The sequence below is a fragment of the Eucyclogobius newberryi genome, unplaced genomic scaffold (genome assembly GCF_026437365.1).
Source record: "Eucyclogobius newberryi isolate DKJ021-1_F unplaced genomic scaffold, fEucNew1.0.hap1 SCAF_32, whole genome shotgun sequence".
NCBI classification, from domain to species: Eukaryota; Metazoa; Chordata; class Actinopteri; order Gobiiformes; family Gobiidae; genus Eucyclogobius; species Eucyclogobius newberryi.
This window is the reverse complement of record NW_027315968.1, coordinates 903,438-921,565: the sequence shown is the minus strand read 5'-3', so window position 1 is coordinate 921,565 and position 18,128 is coordinate 903,438. Positions and strand designations below refer to the sequence as shown.

At 50.4% G+C, this 18,128-nt stretch overlaps 43 non-coding genes across 43 annotated transcripts; 24 read left to right on the top strand and 19 right to left on the bottom strand.

Moving 5' to 3' along the window:
* The first annotated feature begins 34 nt into the window (after positions 1 to 34).
* On the top strand, positions 35 to 200 carry LOC140375207 (U1 spliceosomal RNA). Its single transcript, XR_011929511.1, has one exon. It is a non-coding gene; the product is annotated as a U1 spliceosomal RNA (small nuclear RNA).
* Positions 201 to 342: 142 nt separating this feature from the next.
* On the top strand, positions 343 to 534 carry LOC140375056 (U2 spliceosomal RNA). The gene has a single exon (XR_011929372.1). It is a non-coding gene; the product is annotated as a U2 spliceosomal RNA (small nuclear RNA).
* Positions 535 to 1,103: 569 nt separating this feature from the next.
* Positions 1,104 to 1,175, bottom strand: trnad-guc (transfer RNA aspartic acid (anticodon GUC)). The gene has a single exon. It is a non-coding gene; the product is annotated as a tRNA-Asp (tRNA).
* A 202-nt stretch (positions 1,176 to 1,377) lies between these two features.
* trnav-aac (transfer RNA valine (anticodon AAC)) lies at positions 1,378 to 1,450 on the bottom strand. Its single transcript has one exon. It is a non-coding gene; the product is annotated as a tRNA-Val (tRNA).
* Positions 1,451 to 1,584: 134 nt separating this feature from the next.
* On the top strand, positions 1,585 to 1,698 carry LOC140375090 (U5 spliceosomal RNA). The gene has a single exon (XR_011929400.1). It is a non-coding gene; the product is annotated as a U5 spliceosomal RNA (small nuclear RNA).
* Positions 1,699 to 1,985: 287 nt separating this feature from the next.
* Positions 1,986 to 2,151, top strand: LOC140375206 (U1 spliceosomal RNA). The gene has a single exon (XR_011929510.1). It is a non-coding gene; the product is annotated as a U1 spliceosomal RNA (small nuclear RNA).
* Positions 2,152 to 2,316: 165 nt separating this feature from the next.
* LOC140374953 (U2 spliceosomal RNA) lies at positions 2,317 to 2,508 on the top strand. The gene has a single exon (XR_011929274.1). It is a non-coding gene; the product is annotated as a U2 spliceosomal RNA (small nuclear RNA).
* Positions 2,509 to 2,923: 415 nt separating this feature from the next.
* On the bottom strand, positions 2,924 to 2,996 carry trnav-cac (transfer RNA valine (anticodon CAC)). Its single transcript has one exon. It is a non-coding gene; the product is annotated as a tRNA-Val (tRNA).
* Positions 2,997 to 3,077: 81 nt separating this feature from the next.
* On the bottom strand, positions 3,078 to 3,149 carry trnad-guc (transfer RNA aspartic acid (anticodon GUC)). Its single transcript has one exon. It is a non-coding gene; the product is annotated as a tRNA-Asp (tRNA).
* A 203-nt stretch (positions 3,150 to 3,352) lies between these two features.
* trnav-aac (transfer RNA valine (anticodon AAC)) lies at positions 3,353 to 3,425 on the bottom strand. Its single transcript has one exon. It is a non-coding gene; the product is annotated as a tRNA-Val (tRNA).
* Positions 3,426 to 3,559: 134 nt separating this feature from the next.
* Positions 3,560 to 3,673, top strand: LOC140375088 (U5 spliceosomal RNA). The gene has a single exon (XR_011929398.1). It is a non-coding gene; the product is annotated as a U5 spliceosomal RNA (small nuclear RNA).
* A 287-nt stretch (positions 3,674 to 3,960) lies between these two features.
* LOC140375194 (U1 spliceosomal RNA) lies at positions 3,961 to 4,126 on the top strand. Its single transcript, XR_011929499.1, has one exon. It is a non-coding gene; the product is annotated as a U1 spliceosomal RNA (small nuclear RNA).
* Positions 4,127 to 4,286: 160 nt separating this feature from the next.
* On the top strand, positions 4,287 to 4,478 carry LOC140374952 (U2 spliceosomal RNA). The gene has a single exon (XR_011929273.1). It is a non-coding gene; the product is annotated as a U2 spliceosomal RNA (small nuclear RNA).
* Positions 4,479 to 4,892: 414 nt separating this feature from the next.
* On the bottom strand, positions 4,893 to 4,965 carry trnav-cac (transfer RNA valine (anticodon CAC)). Its single transcript has one exon. It is a non-coding gene; the product is annotated as a tRNA-Val (tRNA).
* An 81-nt stretch (positions 4,966 to 5,046) lies between these two features.
* On the bottom strand, positions 5,047 to 5,118 carry trnad-guc (transfer RNA aspartic acid (anticodon GUC)). Its single transcript has one exon. It is a non-coding gene; the product is annotated as a tRNA-Asp (tRNA).
* Positions 5,119 to 5,321: 203 nt separating this feature from the next.
* On the bottom strand, positions 5,322 to 5,394 carry trnav-aac (transfer RNA valine (anticodon AAC)). Its single transcript has one exon. It is a non-coding gene; the product is annotated as a tRNA-Val (tRNA).
* A 134-nt stretch (positions 5,395 to 5,528) lies between these two features.
* LOC140375087 (U5 spliceosomal RNA) lies at positions 5,529 to 5,642 on the top strand. The gene has a single exon (XR_011929397.1). It is a non-coding gene; the product is annotated as a U5 spliceosomal RNA (small nuclear RNA).
* A 287-nt stretch (positions 5,643 to 5,929) lies between these two features.
* On the top strand, positions 5,930 to 6,095 carry LOC140375182 (U1 spliceosomal RNA). The gene has a single exon (XR_011929488.1). It is a non-coding gene; the product is annotated as a U1 spliceosomal RNA (small nuclear RNA).
* A 142-nt stretch (positions 6,096 to 6,237) lies between these two features.
* Positions 6,238 to 6,429, top strand: LOC140375055 (U2 spliceosomal RNA). Its single transcript, XR_011929371.1, has one exon. It is a non-coding gene; the product is annotated as a U2 spliceosomal RNA (small nuclear RNA).
* Positions 6,430 to 6,844: 415 nt separating this feature from the next.
* On the bottom strand, positions 6,845 to 6,917 carry trnav-cac (transfer RNA valine (anticodon CAC)). The gene has a single exon. It is a non-coding gene; the product is annotated as a tRNA-Val (tRNA).
* Positions 6,918 to 6,998: 81 nt separating this feature from the next.
* On the bottom strand, positions 6,999 to 7,070 carry trnad-guc (transfer RNA aspartic acid (anticodon GUC)). Its single transcript has one exon. It is a non-coding gene; the product is annotated as a tRNA-Asp (tRNA).
* Positions 7,071 to 7,273: 203 nt separating this feature from the next.
* trnav-aac (transfer RNA valine (anticodon AAC)) lies at positions 7,274 to 7,346 on the bottom strand. The gene has a single exon. It is a non-coding gene; the product is annotated as a tRNA-Val (tRNA).
* A 134-nt stretch (positions 7,347 to 7,480) lies between these two features.
* LOC140375084 (U5 spliceosomal RNA) lies at positions 7,481 to 7,594 on the top strand. The gene has a single exon (XR_011929396.1). It is a non-coding gene; the product is annotated as a U5 spliceosomal RNA (small nuclear RNA).
* Positions 7,595 to 7,881: 287 nt separating this feature from the next.
* On the top strand, positions 7,882 to 8,047 carry LOC140375170 (U1 spliceosomal RNA). Its single transcript, XR_011929476.1, has one exon. It is a non-coding gene; the product is annotated as a U1 spliceosomal RNA (small nuclear RNA).
* Positions 8,048 to 8,212: 165 nt separating this feature from the next.
* LOC140374951 (U2 spliceosomal RNA) lies at positions 8,213 to 8,404 on the top strand. Its single transcript, XR_011929272.1, has one exon. It is a non-coding gene; the product is annotated as a U2 spliceosomal RNA (small nuclear RNA).
* Positions 8,405 to 8,821: 417 nt separating this feature from the next.
* Positions 8,822 to 8,894, bottom strand: trnav-cac (transfer RNA valine (anticodon CAC)). Its single transcript has one exon. It is a non-coding gene; the product is annotated as a tRNA-Val (tRNA).
* Positions 8,895 to 9,250: 356 nt separating this feature from the next.
* Positions 9,251 to 9,323, bottom strand: trnav-aac (transfer RNA valine (anticodon AAC)). Its single transcript has one exon. It is a non-coding gene; the product is annotated as a tRNA-Val (tRNA).
* Positions 9,324 to 9,457: 134 nt separating this feature from the next.
* On the top strand, positions 9,458 to 9,571 carry LOC140375199 (U5 spliceosomal RNA). Its single transcript, XR_011929504.1, has one exon. It is a non-coding gene; the product is annotated as a U5 spliceosomal RNA (small nuclear RNA).
* A 287-nt stretch (positions 9,572 to 9,858) lies between these two features.
* Positions 9,859 to 10,024, top strand: LOC140374911 (U1 spliceosomal RNA). Its single transcript, XR_011929235.1, has one exon. It is a non-coding gene; the product is annotated as a U1 spliceosomal RNA (small nuclear RNA).
* A 165-nt stretch (positions 10,025 to 10,189) lies between these two features.
* Positions 10,190 to 10,381, top strand: LOC140375050 (U2 spliceosomal RNA). Its single transcript, XR_011929367.1, has one exon. It is a non-coding gene; the product is annotated as a U2 spliceosomal RNA (small nuclear RNA).
* Positions 10,382 to 10,796: 415 nt separating this feature from the next.
* trnav-cac (transfer RNA valine (anticodon CAC)) lies at positions 10,797 to 10,869 on the bottom strand. Its single transcript has one exon. It is a non-coding gene; the product is annotated as a tRNA-Val (tRNA).
* Positions 10,870 to 11,224: 355 nt separating this feature from the next.
* On the bottom strand, positions 11,225 to 11,297 carry trnav-aac (transfer RNA valine (anticodon AAC)). The gene has a single exon. It is a non-coding gene; the product is annotated as a tRNA-Val (tRNA).
* Positions 11,298 to 12,485: 1,188 nt separating this feature from the next.
* LOC140374900 (U1 spliceosomal RNA) lies at positions 12,486 to 12,651 on the top strand. The gene has a single exon (XR_011929224.1). It is a non-coding gene; the product is annotated as a U1 spliceosomal RNA (small nuclear RNA).
* Positions 12,652 to 12,816: 165 nt separating this feature from the next.
* On the top strand, positions 12,817 to 13,008 carry LOC140374950 (U2 spliceosomal RNA). Its single transcript, XR_011929271.1, has one exon. It is a non-coding gene; the product is annotated as a U2 spliceosomal RNA (small nuclear RNA).
* A 416-nt stretch (positions 13,009 to 13,424) lies between these two features.
* trnav-cac (transfer RNA valine (anticodon CAC)) lies at positions 13,425 to 13,497 on the bottom strand. The gene has a single exon. It is a non-coding gene; the product is annotated as a tRNA-Val (tRNA).
* Positions 13,498 to 13,578: 81 nt separating this feature from the next.
* Positions 13,579 to 13,650, bottom strand: trnad-guc (transfer RNA aspartic acid (anticodon GUC)). Its single transcript has one exon. It is a non-coding gene; the product is annotated as a tRNA-Asp (tRNA).
* Positions 13,651 to 13,852: 202 nt separating this feature from the next.
* Positions 13,853 to 13,925, bottom strand: trnav-aac (transfer RNA valine (anticodon AAC)). The gene has a single exon. It is a non-coding gene; the product is annotated as a tRNA-Val (tRNA).
* Positions 13,926 to 15,113: 1,188 nt separating this feature from the next.
* Positions 15,114 to 15,279, top strand: LOC140374888 (U1 spliceosomal RNA). The gene has a single exon (XR_011929213.1). It is a non-coding gene; the product is annotated as a U1 spliceosomal RNA (small nuclear RNA).
* Positions 15,280 to 15,444: 165 nt separating this feature from the next.
* On the top strand, positions 15,445 to 15,636 carry LOC140374949 (U2 spliceosomal RNA). The gene has a single exon (XR_011929270.1). It is a non-coding gene; the product is annotated as a U2 spliceosomal RNA (small nuclear RNA).
* An 844-nt stretch (positions 15,637 to 16,480) lies between these two features.
* On the bottom strand, positions 16,481 to 16,553 carry trnav-aac (transfer RNA valine (anticodon AAC)). The gene has a single exon. It is a non-coding gene; the product is annotated as a tRNA-Val (tRNA).
* A 134-nt stretch (positions 16,554 to 16,687) lies between these two features.
* LOC140375196 (U5 spliceosomal RNA) lies at positions 16,688 to 16,801 on the top strand. The gene has a single exon (XR_011929501.1). It is a non-coding gene; the product is annotated as a U5 spliceosomal RNA (small nuclear RNA).
* A 287-nt stretch (positions 16,802 to 17,088) lies between these two features.
* On the top strand, positions 17,089 to 17,254 carry LOC140375158 (U1 spliceosomal RNA). Its single transcript, XR_011929465.1, has one exon. It is a non-coding gene; the product is annotated as a U1 spliceosomal RNA (small nuclear RNA).
* A 165-nt stretch (positions 17,255 to 17,419) lies between these two features.
* LOC140374947 (U2 spliceosomal RNA) lies at positions 17,420 to 17,611 on the top strand. The gene has a single exon (XR_011929268.1). It is a non-coding gene; the product is annotated as a U2 spliceosomal RNA (small nuclear RNA).
* Positions 17,612 to 18,128: the final 517 nt, after the last annotated feature.

Here is an 18,128-nt window from a genome sequence, read left to right as displayed (position 1 = left end):
AGGGCCTGGGCCTTGGCTCGGAGCGGAGCAACTCATACTTACCTGGCAGGGGCGACACCATGATCAGGAAGGTGGTTCACCCAGGGCGAGGCTCGTCCATTGCACAAACAGGATGTGCTGACCCCTGTGAATTCCCCAAATGTGGGAATCTCAACTGCATAATTTCTGGTAGTGGGGGACTGCGTTCGCGCTCTCCCCTCTTGTTTTTTGTCAGAGGAAAAAAAAAAAAACCCAAAGGGTCGTTTCCATGTACGCCGGGCGCTTTGCGCGGGCGCCGCTTTGGACCGTTGACGGGAGGGTCAGCGTGGGGAGAGCTCACTGCTCCCCGAACCCATTGTGGGCATCGCTTCTCGGCCTTTTGGCTAAGATCAAGTGTAGTATCTGTTCTTATCAGTTTAATATCTGATACGTCCCCTACCCGGGGACTGTATATTAAATTGAATTTTGGACCAGGGAGATGGAATTTGGGGCTTGCTCCGTCCACTCCACGCATCGGCTCGGTATTGCAGTACCTCCGAGAACGGTGCACCTCCTCTCTCAGGTTAAAAAAAGTCATTCAGTTTGTTTTCGCCGTCACGTTACATGCAAATGTGCCATCATACCCTCATGTTAAACGCTTCCTTGCCGTTTGTCTGCTCCGGAAGTGGACAAAAATTCTCGGAGACGTTTTGAGTGGAAGGGCTGGATATTTCAAATCTCCCGCCAAAAGCCCTGACTGGAGAAGAGGGGGAGGGAAGGTGAAGTATCTGTTCCTAAACCCAACCCCCTTGGGAGGTAGCCCATTCCACGTAAACCCTTGTGCAAAATAGGCCACCTTTGGAATTTGAGTGGCCCCTTTGTGGAGTACAGTACATGTGACTAGTTGTTTTGTTTTTTTTTTGGGGGGGGGTCAAACGCAACACCGACTTTCAAACCCATCCTCGACAAGTAAAGTCTTCGCATGAGGGCGTGCATCTGCCCGGTTTCGAGCCGGGGACCTTTTGCGTGTGAGGCAAACGTGATAACCGCTACACTACAGAAGCGATAGTGTAGCGAAGGTACGTTGGTGGGACAAGTCCTCAGCGTCAGTGCAACGCTTTCGTGCTGGGTAAAACGCACTTTCTCTCCCCGTCTGGGAATCGAACCCAGGTCTTCCGCGTGACAAGCGGAGATACTGTCCACTATACTAACGAGGACATATGGGGCTGCAGGGGGGCCCCTTTTTTTTTTTTTTTTTTTTGGGGCGTGTGTGTCGGTGTCTTTTTCCCCCGATCTCTGTGATGAAAAGTTTGAAGGACTACGCCGACAATTCCTCCGCTCCTCCCTCTTTTCTAGGAATAAACCATCGAGTTTGGAATGAACCGTGTTAAAGATTGAAGCAAACATAAAAGGAGGCTTTGTTTCTGCCCGGTTTCGAGCCGAGGACCTTTCGCGCGTTAGGCGAACGTGATAACCGCTACACTACAGAAACGACGTGCGAGCCTGTCGTGTCCCTTTTGCCGCGCGACCGCCGATGCAAATGAGCGCGTGAACAGAAGTACACTGCCCGTGATGAAGCCCCGTGTGCCCTCAAGTACTGGACGCCGTGTGGCGCTGCAACGTGGCACTCTTGTTTCTCTTCAGAGCGTATAAATCTTTCGCCTTTTACTAAAGATTTCCGTGGAGAGGGACAACAAGAGATCTTTCCAATTTTTTGATGCCCTGCTTCAATGCGGGGCTTTTCTACCTATGTCTAAAGCAAGCAAGCGGTCATCCTCCAAGAGCAAAGGTTGTGTCTTGTCGGCCTTTAAACATGCCCTTGCGTACCCTCCGTTTGGCATCCCGTGTTCAAGAACTTTAAAAGTAAAAAAGAGTGCTTAGAACGCACAGACTTGCGTGTGTATCGCTGCCGTTTAACCTGGGGCTCAATCGTCGGGTGGAAGCTGGTCCATGCAAATGGCCGGAAGGACCATGCTGCCACATTGCCTCTTCCAGGGCCTGGGCCTTGGCTCGGAGCGGAGCAACTCATACTTACCTGGCAGGGGCGACACCATGATCAGGAAGGTGGTTCACCCAGGGCGAGGCTCGTCCATTGCACAAACAGGATGTGCTGACCCCTGTGAATTCCCCAAATGTGGGAATCTCAACTGCATAATTTCTGGTAGTGGGGGACTGCGTTCGCGCTCTCCCCTCTTGTTTTTTGTCAGAGGAAAAAAAAAAAAACCCAAAGGGTCGTTTCCATGTACGCCGCTCGCGCTCCGGCCCCTCCGCCGGGCGCTTTGCGCGGGCGCCGCTTTGGACCGTTGACGGGAGGGTCAGCGTGGGGAGAGCTCACTGCTCCCCGAACCCATTGTGGGCATCGCTTCTCGGCCTTTTGGCTAAGATCAAGTGTAGTATCTGTTCTTATCAGTTTAATATCTGATACGTCCCCTACCCGGGGACCGTATATTAAATTGATTTTTGGACCAGGGAGATGGAATTTGGGGCTTGCTCCGTCCACTCCACGCATCGGCTCGGTATTGCAGTACCTCCGAGAACGGTGCACCTCCTCTCTCAGGTTAAAAAAAGTCATTCAGTTTGTTTTCGCCGTCACGTTACATGCAAATGTGCCATCATACCCTCATGTTAAACGCTTCCTTGCCGTTTGTCTGCTCCGGAAGTGGACAAAAATTCTCGGAGACGTTTTGAGTGGAAGGGCTGGATATTTCAAATCTCCCGCCAAAAGCCCTGACTGGAGAAGAGGGGGAGGGAAGGTGAAGTATCTGTTCCTAAACCCAACCCCCTTGGGAGGTAGCCCATTCCACGTAAACCCTTGTGCAAAATAGGCCACCTTTGGAATTTGAGTGGCCCCTTTGTGGAGTACAGTACATGTGACTAGTTGTTTTGTTTTTTTTTGGGGGGGGGGTCAAACGCAACACCGACTTTCAAACCCATCCTCGACAAGTAAAGTCTTCGCATGAGGGCGTGCTTCTGCCCGGTTTCGAGCCGGGGACCTTTTGCGTGTGAGGCAAACGTGATAACCGCTACACTACAGAAGCGATAGTGTAGCGCAGGTACGTTGGTGGGACAAGTCCTCAGCGTCAGTGCAACGCTTTCGTGCTGGGTAAAACGCACTTTCTCTCCCCGTCTGGGAATCGAACCCAGGTCTTCCGCGTGACAAGCGGAGATACTGTCCACTATACTAACGAGGACATATGGGGCTGCAGGGGGGCCCCTTTTTTTTTTTTTTTTTTTTTGGGGCGTGTGTGTCGGTGTCTTTTTCCCCCGATCTCTGTGATGAAAAGTTTGAAGGACTACGCCGACAATTCCTCCGCTCCTCCCTCTTTTCTAGGAATAAACCATCGAGTTTGGAATGAACCGTGTTAAAGATTGAAGCAAACATAAAAGGAGGCTTTGTTTCTGCCCGGTTTCGAGCCGAGGACCTTTCGCGCGTTAGGCGAACGTGATAACCGCTACACTACAGAAACGACGTGCGAGCCTGTCGTGTCCCTTTTGCCGCGCGACCGCCGATGCAAATGAGCGCGTGAACAGAAGTACACTGCCCGTGATGAAGCCCCGTGTGCCCTCAAGTACTGGACGCCGTGTGGCGCTGCAACGTGGCACTCTTGTTTCTCTTCAGAGCGTATAAATCTTTCGCCTTTTACTAAAGATTTCCGTGGAGAGGGACAACAAGAGATCTTTCCAATTTTTTGATGCCCTGCTTCAATGCGGGGCTTTTCTACCTATGTCTAAAGCAAGCAAGCGGTCATCCTCCAAGAGCAAAGGTTGTGTCTTGTCGGCCTTTAAACATGCCCTTGCGTACCCTCCGTTTGGCATCCCGTGTTCAAGAACTTTAAAAGTAAAAAAGAGTGCTTAGAACGCACAGACTTGCGTGTGTATCGCTGCCGTTTAACCTGGGGCTCAATCGTCGGGTGGAAGCTGGTCCATGCAAATGGCCGGAAGGACCATGCTGCCACATTGCCTCTTCCAGGGCCTGGGCCTTGGCTCGGAGCGGAGCAACTCATACTTACCTGGCAGGGGCGACACCATGATCAGGAAGGTGGTTCACCCAGGGCGAGGCTCGTCCATTGCACAAACAGGATGTGCTGACCCCTGTGAATTCCCCAAATGTGGGAATCTCAACTGCATAATTTCTGGTAGTGGGGGACTGCGTTCGCGCTCTCCCCTCTTGTTTTTTGTCAGAGGAAAAAAAACCCAAAGGGTCGTTTCCATGTACGCCGCTCGCGCTCCGTCCCCTCCGCCGGGCGCTTTGCGCGGGCGCCGCTTTGGACCGTTGACGGGAGGGTCAGCGTGGGGAGAGCTCACTGCTCCCCGAACCCATTGTGGGCATCGCTTCTCGGCCTTTTGGCTAAGATCAAGTGTAGTATCTGTTCTTATCAGTTTAATATCTGATACGTCCCCTACCCGGGGACCGTATATTAAATTGATTTTTGGACCAGGGAGATGGAATTTGGGGCTTGCTCCGTCCACTCCACGCATCGGCTCGGTATTGCAGTACCTCCGAGAACGGTGCACCTCCTCTCTCAGGTTAAAAAAAGTCATTCAGTTTGTTTTCGCCGTCACGTTACATGCAAATGTGCCATCATACCCTCATGTTAAACGCTTCCTTGCCGTTTGTCTGCTCCGGAAGTGGACAAAAATTCTCGGAGACGTTTTGAGTGGAAGGGCTGGATATTTCAAATCTCCCGCCAAAAGCCCTGACTGGAGAAGAGGGGGAGGGAAGGTGAAGTATCTGTTCCTAAACCCAACCCCCTTGGGAGGTAGCCCATTCCACGTAAACCCTTGTGCAAAATAGGCCACCTTTGGAATTTGAGTGGCCCCTTTGTGGAGTACAGTACATGTGACTAGTTGTTTTGTTTTTTTTTGGGGGGGGGTCAAACGCAACACCGACTTTCAAACCCATCCTCGACAAGTAAAGTCTTCGCATGAGGGCGTGCTTCTGCCCGGTTTCGAGCCGGGGACCTTTTGCGTGTGAGGCAAACGTGATAACCGCTACACTACAGAAGCGATAGTGTAGCGCAGGTACGTTGGTGGGACAAGTCCTCAGCGTCAGTGCAACGCTTTCGTGCTGGGTAAAACGCACTTTCTCTCCCCGTCTGGGAATCGAACCCAGGTCTTCCGCGTGACAAGCGGAGATACTGTCCACTATACTAACGAGGACATATGGGGCTGCAGGGGGGCCCCTTTTTTTTTTTTTTTTTTTTTGGGGCGTGTGTGTCGGTGTCTTTTTCCCCCGATCTCTGTGATGAAAAGTTTGAAGGACTACGCCGACAATTCCTCCGCTCCTCCCTCTTTTCTAGGAATAAACCATCGAGTTTGGAATGAACCGTGTTAAAGATTGAAGCAAACATAAAAGGAGGCTTTGTTTCTGCCCGGTTTCGAGCCGAGGACCTTTCGCGCGTTAGGCGAACGTGATAACCGCTACACTACAGAAACGACGTGCGAGCCTGTCGTGTCCCTTTTGCCGCGCGACCGCCGATGCAAATGAGCGCGTGAACAGAAGTACACTGCCCGTGATGAAGCCCCGTGTGCCCTCAAGTACTGGACGCCGTGTGGCGCTGCAACGTGGCACTCTTGTTTCTCTTCAGAGCGTATAAATCTTTCGCCTTTTACTAAAGATTTCCGTGGAGAGGGACAACAAGAGATCTTTCCAATTTTTTGATGCCCTGCTTCAATGCGGGGCTTTTCTACCTATGTCTAAAGCAAGCAAGCGGTCATCCTCCAAGAGCAAAGGTTGTGTCTTGTCGGCCTTTAAACATGCCCTTGCGTACCCTCCGTTTGGCATCCCGTGTTCAAGAACTTTAAAAGTAAAAAAGAGTGCTTAGAACGCACAGACTTGCGTGTGTATCGCTGCCGTTTAACCTGGGGCTCAATCGTCGGGTGGAAGCTGGTCCATGCAAATGGCCGGAAGGACCATGCTGCCACATTGCCTCTTCCAGGGCCTGGGCCTTGGCTCGGAGCGGAGCAACTCATACTTACCTGGCAGGGGCGACACCATGATCAGGAAGGTGGTTCACCCAGGGCGAGGCTCGTCCATTGCACAAACAGGATGTGCTGACCCCTGTGAATTCCCCAAATGTGGGAATCTCAACTGCATAATTTCTGGTAGTGGGGGACTGCGTTCGCGCTCTCCCCTCTTGTTTTTTGTCAGAGGAAAAAAAAAAAAACCCAAAGGGTCGTTTCCATGTACGCCGGGCGCTTTGCGCGGGCGCCGCTTTGGACCGTTGACGGGAGGGTCAGCGTGGGGAGAGCTCACTGCTCCCCGAACCCATTGTGGGCATCGCTTCTCGGCCTTTTGGCTAAGATCAAGTGTAGTATCTGTTCTTATCAGTTTAATATCTGATACGTCCCCTACCCGGGGACTGTATATTAAATTGAATTTTGGACCAGGGAGATGGAATTTGGGGCTTGCTCCGTCCACTCCACGCATCGGCTCGGTATTGCAGTACCTCCGAGAACGGTGCACCTCCTCTCTCAGGTTAAAAAAAGTCATTCAGTTTGTTTTCGCCGTCACGTTACATGCAAATGTGCCATCATACCCTCATGTTAAACGCTTCCTTGCCGTTTGTCTGCTCCGGAAGTGGACAAAAATTCTCGGAGACGTTTTGAGTGGAAGGGCTGGATATTTCAAATCTCCCGCCAAAAGCCCTGACTGGAGAAGAGGGGGAGGGAAGGTGAAGTATCTGTTCCTAAACCCAACCCCCTTGGGAGGTAGCCCATTCCACGTAAACCCTTGTGCAAAATAGGCCACCTTTGGAATTTGAGTGGCCCCTTTGTGGAGTACAGTACATGTGACTAGTTGTTTTGTTTTTTTTTGGGGGGGGGGTCAAACGCAACACCGACTTTCAAACCCATCCTCGACAAGTAAAGTCTTCGCATGAGGGCGTGCTTCTGCCCGGTTTCGAGCCGGGGACCTTTTGCGTGTGAGGCAAACGTGATAACCGCTACACTACAGAAGCGATAGTGTAGCGCAGGTACGTTGGTGGGACAAGTCCTCAGCGTCAGTGCAACGCTTTCGTGCTGGGTAAAACGCACTTTCTCTCCCCGTCTGGGAATCGAACCCAGGTCTTCCGCGTGACAAGCGGAGATACTGTCCACTATACTAACGAGGACATATGGGGCTGCAGGGGGGCCCCTTTTTTTTTTTTTTTTTTTTTGGGGCGTGTGTGTCGGTGTCTTTTTCCCCCGATCTCTGTGATGAAAAGTTTGAAGGACTACGCCGACAATTCCTCCGCTCCTCCCTCTTTTCTAGGAATAAACCATCGAGTTTGGAATGAACCGTGTTAAAGATTGAAGCAAACATAAAAGGAGGCTTTGTTTCTGCCCGGTTTCGAGCCGAGGACCTTTCGCGCGTTAGGCGAACGTGATAACCGCTACACTACAGAAACGACGTGCGAGCCTGTCGTGTCCCTTTTGCCGCGCGACCGCCGATGCAAATGAGCGCGTGAACAGAAGTACACTGCCCGTGATGAAGCCCCGTGTGCCCTCAAGTACTGGACGCCGTGTGGCGCTGCAACGTGGCACTCTTGTTTCTCTTCAGAGCGTATAAATCTTTCGCCTTTTACTAAAGATTTCCGTGGAGAGGGACAACAAGAGATCTTTCCAATTTTTTGATGCCCTGCTTCAATGCGGGGCTTTTCTACCTATGTCTAAAGCAAGCAAGCGGTCATCCTCCAAGAGCAAAGGTTGTGTCTTGTCGGCCTTTAAACATGCCCTTGCGTACCCTCCGTTTGGCATCCCGTGTTCAAGAACTTTAAAAGTAAAAAAGAGTGCTTAGAACGCACAGACTTGCGTGTGTATCGCTGCCGTTTAACCTGGGGCTCAATCGTCGGGTGGAAGCTGGTCCATGCAAATGGCCGGAAGGACCATGCTGCCACATTGCCTCTTCCAGGGCCTGGGCCTTGGCTCGGAGCGGAGCAACTCATACTTACCTGGCAGGGGCGACACCATGATCAGGAAGGTGGTTCACCCAGGGCGAGGCTCGTCCATTGCACAAACAGGATGTGCTGACCCCTGTGAATTCCCCAAATGTGGGAATCTCAACTGCATAATTTCTGGTAGTGGGGGACTGCGTTCGCGCTCTCCCCTCTTGTTTTTTGTCAGAGGAAAAAAAAAAAAACCCAAAGGGTCGTTTCCATGTACGCCGCTCGCGCTCCGGCCCCTCCGCCGGGCGCTTTGCGCGGGCGCCGCTTTGGACCGTTGACGGGAGGGTCAGCGTGGGGAGAGCTCACTGCTCCCCGAACCCATTGTGGGCATCGCTTCTCGGCCTTTTGGCTAAGATCAAGTGTAGTATCTGTTCTTATCAGTTTAATATCTGATACGTCCCCTACCCGGGGACCGTATATTAAATTGATTTTTGGACCAGGGAGATGGAATTTGGGGCTTGCTCCGTCCACTCCACGCATCGGCTCGGTATTGCAGTACCTCCGAGAACGGTGCACCTCCTCTCTCAGGTTAAAAAAAGTCATTCAGTTTGTTTTCGCCGTCACGTTACATGCAAATGTGCCATCATACCCTCATGTTAAACGCTTCCTTGCCGTTTGTCTGCTCCGGAAGTGGACAAAAATTCTCGGAGACGTTTTGAGTGGAAGGGCTGGATATTTCAAATCTCCCGCCAAAAGCCCTGACTGGAGAAGAGGGGGAGGGAAGGTGAAGTATCTGTTCCTAAACCCAACCCCCTTGGGAGGTAGCCCATTCCACGTAAACCCTTGTGCAAAATAGGCCACCTTTGGAATTTGAGTGGCCCCTTTGTGGAGTACAGTACATGTGACTAGTTGTTTTTTTTTTTTTTTGGGGGGGGGGGTCAAACGCAACACCGACTTTCAAACCCATCCTCGACAAGTAAAGTCTTCGCATGAGGGCGTGCTTCTGCCCGGTTTCGAGCCGGGGACCTTTTGCGTGTGAGGCAAACGTGATAACCGCTACACTACAGAAGCGATAGTGTAGCGCAGGTACGTTGGTGGGACAAGTCCTCAGCGTCAGTGCAACGCTTTCGTGCTGGGTAAAACGCACTTTCTCTCCCCGTCTGGGAATCGAACCCAGGTCTTCCGCGTGACAAGTGGAGATACTGTCCACTATACTAACGAGGACATATGGGACTGCAGGGGGGCCCCTTTTTTTTTTTTTTTTTTTTTGGGGCGTGTGTGTCGGTGTCTTTTTCCCCCGATCTCTGTGATGAAAAGTTTGAAGGACTACGCCGACAATTCCTCCGCTCCTCCCTCTTTTCTAGGAATAAACCATCGAGTTTGGAATGAACCGTGTTAAAGATTGAAGCAAACATAAAAGGAGGCTTTGTTTCTGCCCGGTTTCGAGCCGAGGACCTTTCGCGCGTTAGGCGAACGTGATAACCGCTACACTACAGAAACGACGTGCGAGCCTGTCGTGTCCCTTTTGCCGCGCGACCGCCGATGCAAATGAGCGCGTGAACAGAAGTACACTGCCCGTGATGAAGCCCCGTGTGCCCTCAAGTACTGGACGCCGTGTGGCGCTGCAACGTGGCACTATTGTTTCTCTTCAGAGCGTATAAATCTTTCGCCTTTTACTAAAGATTTCCGTGGAGAGGGACAACAAGAGATCTTTCCAATTTTTTGATGCCCTGCTTCAATGCGGGGCTTTTCTACCTATGTCTAAAGCAAGCAAGCGGTCATCCTCCAAGAGCAAAGGTTGTGTCTTGTCGGCCTTTAAACATGCCCTTGCGTACCCTCCGTTTGGCATCCCGTGTTCAAGAACTTTAAAAGTAAAAAAGAGTGCTTAGAACGCACAGACTTGCGTGTGTATCGCTGCCGTTTAACCTGGGGCTCAATCGTCGGGTGGAAGCTGGTCCATGCAAATGGCCGGAAGGACCATGCTGCCACATTGCCTCTTCCAGGGCCTGGGCCTTGGCTCGGAGCGGAGCAACTCATACTTACCTGGCAGGGGTGACACCATGATCAGGAAGGTGGTTCACCCAGGGCGAGGCTCGTCCATTGCACAAACAGGATGTGCTGACCCCTGTGAATTCCCCAAATGTGGGAATCTCAACTGCATAATTTCTGGTAGTGGGGGACTGCGTTCGCGCTCTCCCCTCTTGTTTTTTGTCAGAGGAAAAAAAAAAAAACCCAAAGGGTCGTTTCCATGTACGCCGCTCGCGCTCCGGCCCCTCCGCCGGGCGCTTTGCGCGGGCGCCGCTTTGGACCGTTGACGGGAGGGTCAGCGTGGGGAGAGCTCACTGCTCCCCGAACCCATTGTGGGCATCACTTCTCGGCCTTTTGGCTAAGATCAAGTGTAGTATCTGTTCTTATCAGTTTAATATCTGATACGTCCCCTACCCGGGGACCGTATATTAAATTGATTTTTGGACCAGGGAGATGGAATTTGGGGCTTGCTCCGTCCACTCCACGCATCGGCTCGGTATTGCAGTACCTCCGAGAACGGTGCACCTCCTCTCTCAGGTTAAAAAAAGTCATTCAGTTTGTTTTCGCCGTCACGTTACATGCAAATGTGCCATCATACCCTCATGTTAAACGCTTCCTTGCCGTTTGTCTGCTCCGGAAGTGGACAAAAATTCTCGGAGACGTTTTGAGTGGAAGGGCTGGATATTTCAAATCTCCCGCCAAAAGCCCTGACTGGAGAAGAGGGGGAGGGAAGGTGAAGTATCTGTTCCTAAACCCAACCCCCTTGGGAGGTAGCCCATTCCACGTAAACCCTTGTGCAAAATAGGCCACCTTTGGAATTTGAGTGGCCCCTTTGTGGAGTACAGTACATGTGACTAGTTGTTTTTTTTTTTTTTGGGGGGGGGGTCAAACGCAACACCGACTTTCAAACCCATCCTCGACAAGTAAAGTCTTCGCATGAGGGCGTGCTTCTGCCCGGTTTCGAGCCGGGGACCTTTTGCGTGTGAGGCAAACGTGATAACCGCTACACTACAGAAGCGATAGTGTAGCGCAGGTACGTTGGTGGGACAAGTCCTCAGCGTCAGTGCAACGCTTTCGTGCTGGGTAAAACGCACTTTCTCTCCCCGTCTGGGAAGCGAACCCAGGTCTTCCGCGTGACAAGCGGAGATACTGTCCACTATACTAACGAGGACATATGGGGCTGCAGGGGGGCCCCTTTTTTTTTTTTTTTTTTTTGGGGCGTGTGTGTCGGTGTCTTTTTCCCCCGATCTCTGTGATGAAAAGTTTGAAGGACTACGCCGACAATTCCTCCGCTCCTCCCTCTTTTCTAGGAATAAACCATCGAGTTTGGAATGAACCGTGTTAAAGATTGAAGCAAACATAAAAGGAGGCTTTGTTTCTGCCCGGTTTCGAGCCGAGGACCTTTCGCGCGTTAGGCGAACGTGATAACCGCTACACTACAGAAACGACGTGCGAGCCTGTCGTGTCCCTTTTGCCGCGCGACCGCCGATGCAAATGAGCGCGTGAACAGAAGTACACTGCCCGTGATGAAGCCCCGTGTGCCCTCAAGTACTGGACGCCGTGTGGCGCTGCAACGTGGCACTCTTGTTTCTCTTCAGAGCGTATAAATCTTTCGCCTTTTACTAAAAATATACATTTTCAAAAACTTACGAACAGACACAGAGATTTGGCCTGGCAAATTGGCCATAAATGTTTGCCAACCCGAGAGTTCCTTTTTAAAAGACACTTTACACCAAGCCCAAGATGCCCGAGACCCTTTTGTGGCAGTGAGGAAACTCATTTACACGTTTTTGGACATGCCCTTTTGCTGTGAATGCCTGGGTAACAGTATCCCCATGGCTGAAAAATGTTGGGAAAATTCCATCAAGTTATAACAATATTGCCTATGGTGAAACTGCAAAATTCCAAAATAAGGAGAGGTGGTGGATTATAGTTAATTGTATAAAAGAAGCTATCTGGAAATCAAGGAATGTATTGACTTTTAAAAACTATCAAATGTCAGAAATGTTGTTGATGAAATGTGTTATGAATATTTTTAAAGATTATGTTTTAAGAGATTTAGTGGAAGGAAAGAGAGAAGAAATAATCAATTTATGGAAAATTCCAAACTCTTTTAAAGACTTGCTGTATTCATAGTTTTGGTAAATAATGTGTAATTGTATTGACTTTTGTAAACTGTGTTTAAAAGATGTGTTTTAAGTGTGGAAAGTATTTTGAAAGAAATTTATTGCTATGAAATAATAAAAACCGCCTGAAAAGTGAAAAGTGCCTTTTACTAAAGATTTCCGTGGAGAGGGACAACAAGAGATCTTTCCAATTTTTTGATGCCCTGCTTCAATGCGGGGCTTTTCTACCTATGTCTAAAGCAAGCAAGCGGTCATCCTCCAAGAGCAAAGGTTGTGTCTTGTCGGCCTTTAAACATGCCCTTGCGTACCCTCCGTTTGGCATCCCGTGTTCAAGAACTTTAAAAGTAAAAAAGAGTGCTTAGAACGCACAGACTTGCGTGTGTATCGCTGCCGTTTAACCTGGGGCTCAATCGTCGGGTGGAAGCTGGTCCATGCAAATGGCCGGAAGGACCATGCTGCCACATTGCCTCTTCCAGGGCCTGGGCCTTGGCTCGGAGCGGAGCAACTCATACTTACCTGGCAGGGGTGACACCATGATCAGGAAGGTGGTTCACCCAGGGCGAGGCTCGTCCATTGCACAAACAGGATGTGCTGACCCCTGTGAATTCCCCAAATGTGGGAATCTCAACTGCATAATTTCTGGTAGTGGGGGACTGCGTTCGCGCTCTCCCCTCTTGTTTTTTGTCAGAGGAAAAAAAAAAAAACCCAAAGGGTCGTTTCCATGTACGCCGCTCGCGCTCCGGCCCCTCCGCCGGGCGCTTTGCGCGGGCGCCGCTTTGGACCGTTGACGGGAGGGTCAGCGTGGGGAGAGCTCACTGCTCCCCGAACCCATTGTGGGCATCGCTTCTCGGCCTTTTGGCTAAGATCAAGTGTAGTATCTGTTCTTATCAGTTTAATATCTGATACGTCCCCTACCCGGGGACCGTATATTAAATTGATTTTTGGACCAGGGAGATGGAATTTGGGGCTTGCTCCGTCCACTCCACGCATCGGCTCGGTATTGCAGTACCTCCGAGAACGGTGCACCTCCTCTCTCAGGTTAAAAAAAGTCATTCAGTTTGTTTTCGCCGTCACGTTACATGCAAATGTGCCATCATACCCTCATGTTAAACGCTTCCTTGCCGTTTGTCTGCTCCGGAAGTGGACAAAAATTCTCGGAGACGTTTTGAGTGGAAGGGCTGGATATTTCAAATCTCCCGCCAAAAGCCCTGACTGGAGAAGAGGGGGAGGGAAGGTGAAGTATCTGTTCCTAAACCCAACCCCCTTGGGAGGTAGCCCATTCCACGTAAACCCTTGTGCAAAATAGGCCACCTTTGGAATTTGAGTGGCCCCTTTGTGGAGTACAGTACATGTGACTAGTTGTTTTGGTTTTTTTTGGGGGGGGGGGTCAAACGCAACACCGACTTTCAAACCCATCCTCGACAAGTAAAGTCTTCGCATGAGGGCGTGCTTCTGCCCGGTTTCGAGCCGGGGACCTTTTGCGTGTGAGGCAAACGTGATAACCGCTACACTACAGAAGCGATAGTGTAGCGCAGGTACGTTGGTGGGACAAGTCCTCAGCGTCAGTGCAACGCTTTCGTGCTGGGTAAAACGCACTTTCTCTCCCCGTCTGGGAATCGAACCCAGGTCTTCCGCGTGACAAGCGGAGATACTGTCCACTATACTAACGAGGACATATGGGGCTGCAGGGGGGCCCCTTTTTTTTTTTTTTTTTTTTGGGGCGTGTGTGTCGGTGTCTTTTTCCCCCGATCTCTGTGATGAAAAGTTTGAAGGACTACGCCGACAATTCCTCCGCTCCTCCCTCTTTTCTAGGAATAAACCATCGAGTTTGGAATGAACCGTGTTAAAGATTGAAGCAAACATAAAAGGAGGCTTTGTTTCTGCCCGGTTTCGAGCCGAGGACCTTTCGCGCGTTAGGCGAACGTGATAACCGCTACACTACAGAAACGACGTGCGAGCCTGTCGTGTCCCTTTTGCCGCGCGACCGCCGATGCAAATGAGCGCGTGAACAGAAGTACACTGCCCGTGATGAAGCCCCGTGTGCCCTCAAGTACTGGACGCCGTGTGGCGCTGCAACGTGGCACTCTTGTTTCTCTTCAGAGCGTATAAATCTTTCGCCTTTTACTAAAAATATACATTTTCAAAAACTTACGAACAGACACAGAGATTTGGCCTGGCAAATTGGCCATAAATGTTTGCCAACCCGAGAGTTCCTTTTTAAAAGACACTTTACACCAAGCCCAAGATGCCCGAGACCCTTTTGTGGCAGTGAGGAAACTCATTTACACGTTTTTGGACATGCCCTTTTGCTGTGAATGCCTGGGTAACAGTATCCCCATGGCTGAAAAATGTTGGGAAAATTCCATCAAGTTATAACAATATTGCCTATGGTGAAACTGCAAAATTCCAAAATAAGGAGAGGTGGTGGATTATAGTTAATTGTATAAAAGAAGCTATCTGGAAATCAAGGAATGTATTGACTTTTAAAAACTATCAAATGTCAGAAATGTTGTTGATGAAATGTGTTATGAATATTTTTAAAGATTATGTTTTAAGAGATTTAGTGGAAGGAAAGAGAGAAGAAATAATCAATTTATGGAAAATTCCAAACTCTTTTAAAGACTTGCTGTATTCATAGTTTTGGTAAATAATGTGTAATTGTATTGACTTTTGTAAACTGTGTTTAAAAGATGTGTTTTAAGTGTGGAAAGTATTTTGAAAGAAATTTATTGCTATGAAATAATAAAAACCGCCTGAAAAGTGAAAAGTGCCTTTTACTAAAGATTTCCGTGGAGAGGGACAACAAGAGATCTTTCCAATTTTTTGATGCCCTGCTTCAATGCGGGGCTTTTCTACCTATGTCTAAAGCAAGCAAGCGGTCATCCTCCAAGAGCAAAGGTTGTGTCTTGTCGGCCTTTAAACATGCCCTTGCGTACCCTCCGTTTGGCATCCCGTGTTCAAGAACTTTAAAAGTAAAAAAGAGTGCTTAGAACGCACAGACTTGCGTGTGTATCGCTGCCGTTTAACCTGGGGCTCAATCGTCGGGTGGAAGCTGGTCCATGCAAATGGCCGGAAGGACCATGCTGCCACATTGCCTCTTCCAGGGCCTGGGCCTTGGCTCGGAGCGGAGCAACTCATACTTACCTGGCAGGGGTGACACCATGATCAGGAAGGTGGTTCACCCAGGGCGAGGCTCGTCCATTGCACAAACAGGATGTGCTGACCCCTGTGAATTCCCCAAATGTGGGAATCTCAACTGCATAATTTCTGGTAGTGGGGGACTGCGTTCGCGCTCTCCCCTCTTGTTTTTTGTCAGAGGAAAAAAAAAAAAACCCAAAGGGTCGTTTCCATGTACGCCGCTCGCGCTCCGGCCCCTCCGCCGGGCGCTTTGCGCGGGCGCCGCTTTGGACCGTTGACGGGAGGGTCAGCGTGGGGAGAGCTCACTGCTCCCCGAACCCATTGTGGGCATCGCTTCTCGGCCTTTTGGCTAAGATCAAGTGTAGTATCTGTTCTTATCAGTTTAATATCTGATACGTCCCCTACCCGGGGACCGTATATTAAATTGATTTTTGGACCAGGGAGATGGAATTTGGGGCTTGCTCCGTCCACTCCACGCATCGGCTCGGTATTGCAGTACCTCCGAGAACGGTGCACCTCCTCTCTCAGGTTAAAAAAAGTCATTCAGTTTGTTTTCGCCGTCACGTTACATGCAAATGTGCCATCATACCCTCATGTTAAACGCTTCCTTGCCGTTTGTCTGCTCCGGAAGTGGACAAAAATTCTCGGAGACGTTTTGAGTGGAAGGGCTGGATATTTCAAATCTCCCGCCAAAAGCCCTGACTGGAGAAGAGGGGGAGGGAAGGTGAAGTATCTGTTCCTAAACCCAACCCCCTTGGGAGGTAGCCCATTCCACGTAAACCCTTGTGCAAAATAGGCCACCTTTGGAATTTGAGTGGCCCCTTTGTGGAGTACAGTACATGTGACTAGTTGTTTTGTTTTTTTTTGGGGGGGGGGTCAAACGCAACACCGACTTTCAAACCCATCCTCGACAAGTAAAGTCTTCGCATGAGGGCGTGCTTCTGCCCGGTTTCGAGCCGGGGACCTTTTGCGTGTGAGGCCAACGTGATAACCGCTACACTACAGAAGCGATAGTGTAGCGCAGGTACGTTGGTGGGACAAGTCCTCAGCGTCAGTGCAACGCTTTCGTGCTGGGTAAAACGCACTTTCTCTCCCCGTCTGGGAATCGAACCTAGGTCTTCCGCGTGACAAGCGGAGATACTGTCCACTATACTAACGAGGACATATGGGGCTGCAGGGGGGCCCCTTTTTTTTTTTTTTTTTTTTTGGGGCGTGTGTGTCGGTGTCTTTTTCCCCCGATCTCTGTGATGAAAAGTTTGAAGGACTACGCCGACAATTCCTCCGCTCCTCCCTCTTTTCTAGGAATAAACCATCGAGTTTGGAATGAACCGTGTTAAAGATTGAAGCAAACATAAAAGGAGGCTTTGTTTCTGCCCGGTTTCGAGCCGAGGACCTTTCGCGCGTTAGGCGAACGTGATAACCGCTACACTACAGAAACGACGTGCGAGCCTGTCGTGTCCCTTTTGCCGCGCGACCGCCGATGCAAATGAGCGCGTGAACAGAAGTACACTGCCCGTGATGAAGCCCCGTGTGCCCTCAAGTACTGGACGCCGTGTGGCGCTGCAACGTGGCACTCTTGTTTCTCTTCAGAGTGTATAAATCTTTCGCCTTTTACTAAAGATTTCCGTGGAGAGGGACAACAAGAGATCTTTCCAATTTTTTGATGCCCTGCTTCAATGCGGGGCTTTTCTACCTATGTCTAAAGCAAGCAAGCGGTCATCCTCCAAGAGCAAAGGTTGTGTCTTGTCGGCCTTTAAACATGCCCTTGCGTACCCTCCGTTTGGCATCCCGTGTTCAAGAACTTTAAAAGTAAAAAAGAGTGCTTAGAACGCACAGACTTGCGTGTGTATCGCTGCCGTTTAACCTGGGGCTCAATCGTCGGGTGGAAGCTGGTCCATGCAAATGGCCGGAAGGACCATGCTGCCACATTGCCTCTTCCAGGGCCTGGGCCTTGGCTCGGAGCGGAGCAACTCATACTTACCTGGCAGGGGCGACACCATGATCAGGAAGGTGGTTCACCCAGGGCGAGGCTCGTCCATTGCACAAACAGGATGTGCTGACCCCTGTGAATTCCCCAAATGTGGGAATCTCAACTGCATAATTTCTGGTAGTGGGGGACTGCGTTCGCGCTCTCCCCTCTTGTTTTTTGTCAGAGGAAAAAAAAAAAAAACCAAAGGGTCGTTTCCATGTACGCCGCTCGCGCTCCGGCCCCTCCGCCGGGCGCTTTGCGCGGGCGCCGCTTTGGACCGTTGACGGGAGGGTCAGCGTGGGGAGAGCTCACTGCTCCCCGAACCCATTGTGGGCATCGCTTCTCGGCCTTTTGGCTAAGATCAAGTGTAGTATCTGTTCTTATCAGTTTAATATCTGATACGTCCCCTACCCGGGGACCGTATATTAAATTGATTTTTGGACCAGGGAGATGGAATTTGGGGCTTGCTCCGTCCACTCCACGCATCGGCTCGGTATTGCAGTACCTCCGAGAACGGTGCACCTCCTCTCTCAGGTTAAAAAAAGTCATTCAGTTTGTTTTCGCCGTCACGTTACATGCAAATGTGCCATCATACCCTCATGTTAAACGCTTCCTTGCCGTTTGTCTGCTCCGGAAGTGGACAAAAATTCTCGGAGACGTTTTGAGTGGAAGGGCTGGATATTTCAAATCTCCCGCCAAAAGCCCTGACTGGAGAAGAGGGGGAGGGAAGGTGAAGTATCTGTTCCTAAACCCAACCCCCTTGGGAGGTAGCCCATTCCACGTAAACCCTTGTGCAAAATAGGCCACCTTTGGAATTTGAGTGGCCCCTTTGTGGAGTACAGTACATGTGACTAGTTGTTTTTTTTTTTTTTTGGGGGGGGGTCAAACGCAACACCGACTTTCAAACCCATCCTCGACAAGTAAAGTCTTCGCATGAGGGCGTGCATCTGCCCGGTTTCGAGCCGGGGACCTTTTGCGTGTGAGGCAAACGTGATAACCGCTACACTACAGAAGCGATAGTGTAGCGCAGGTACGTTGGTGGGA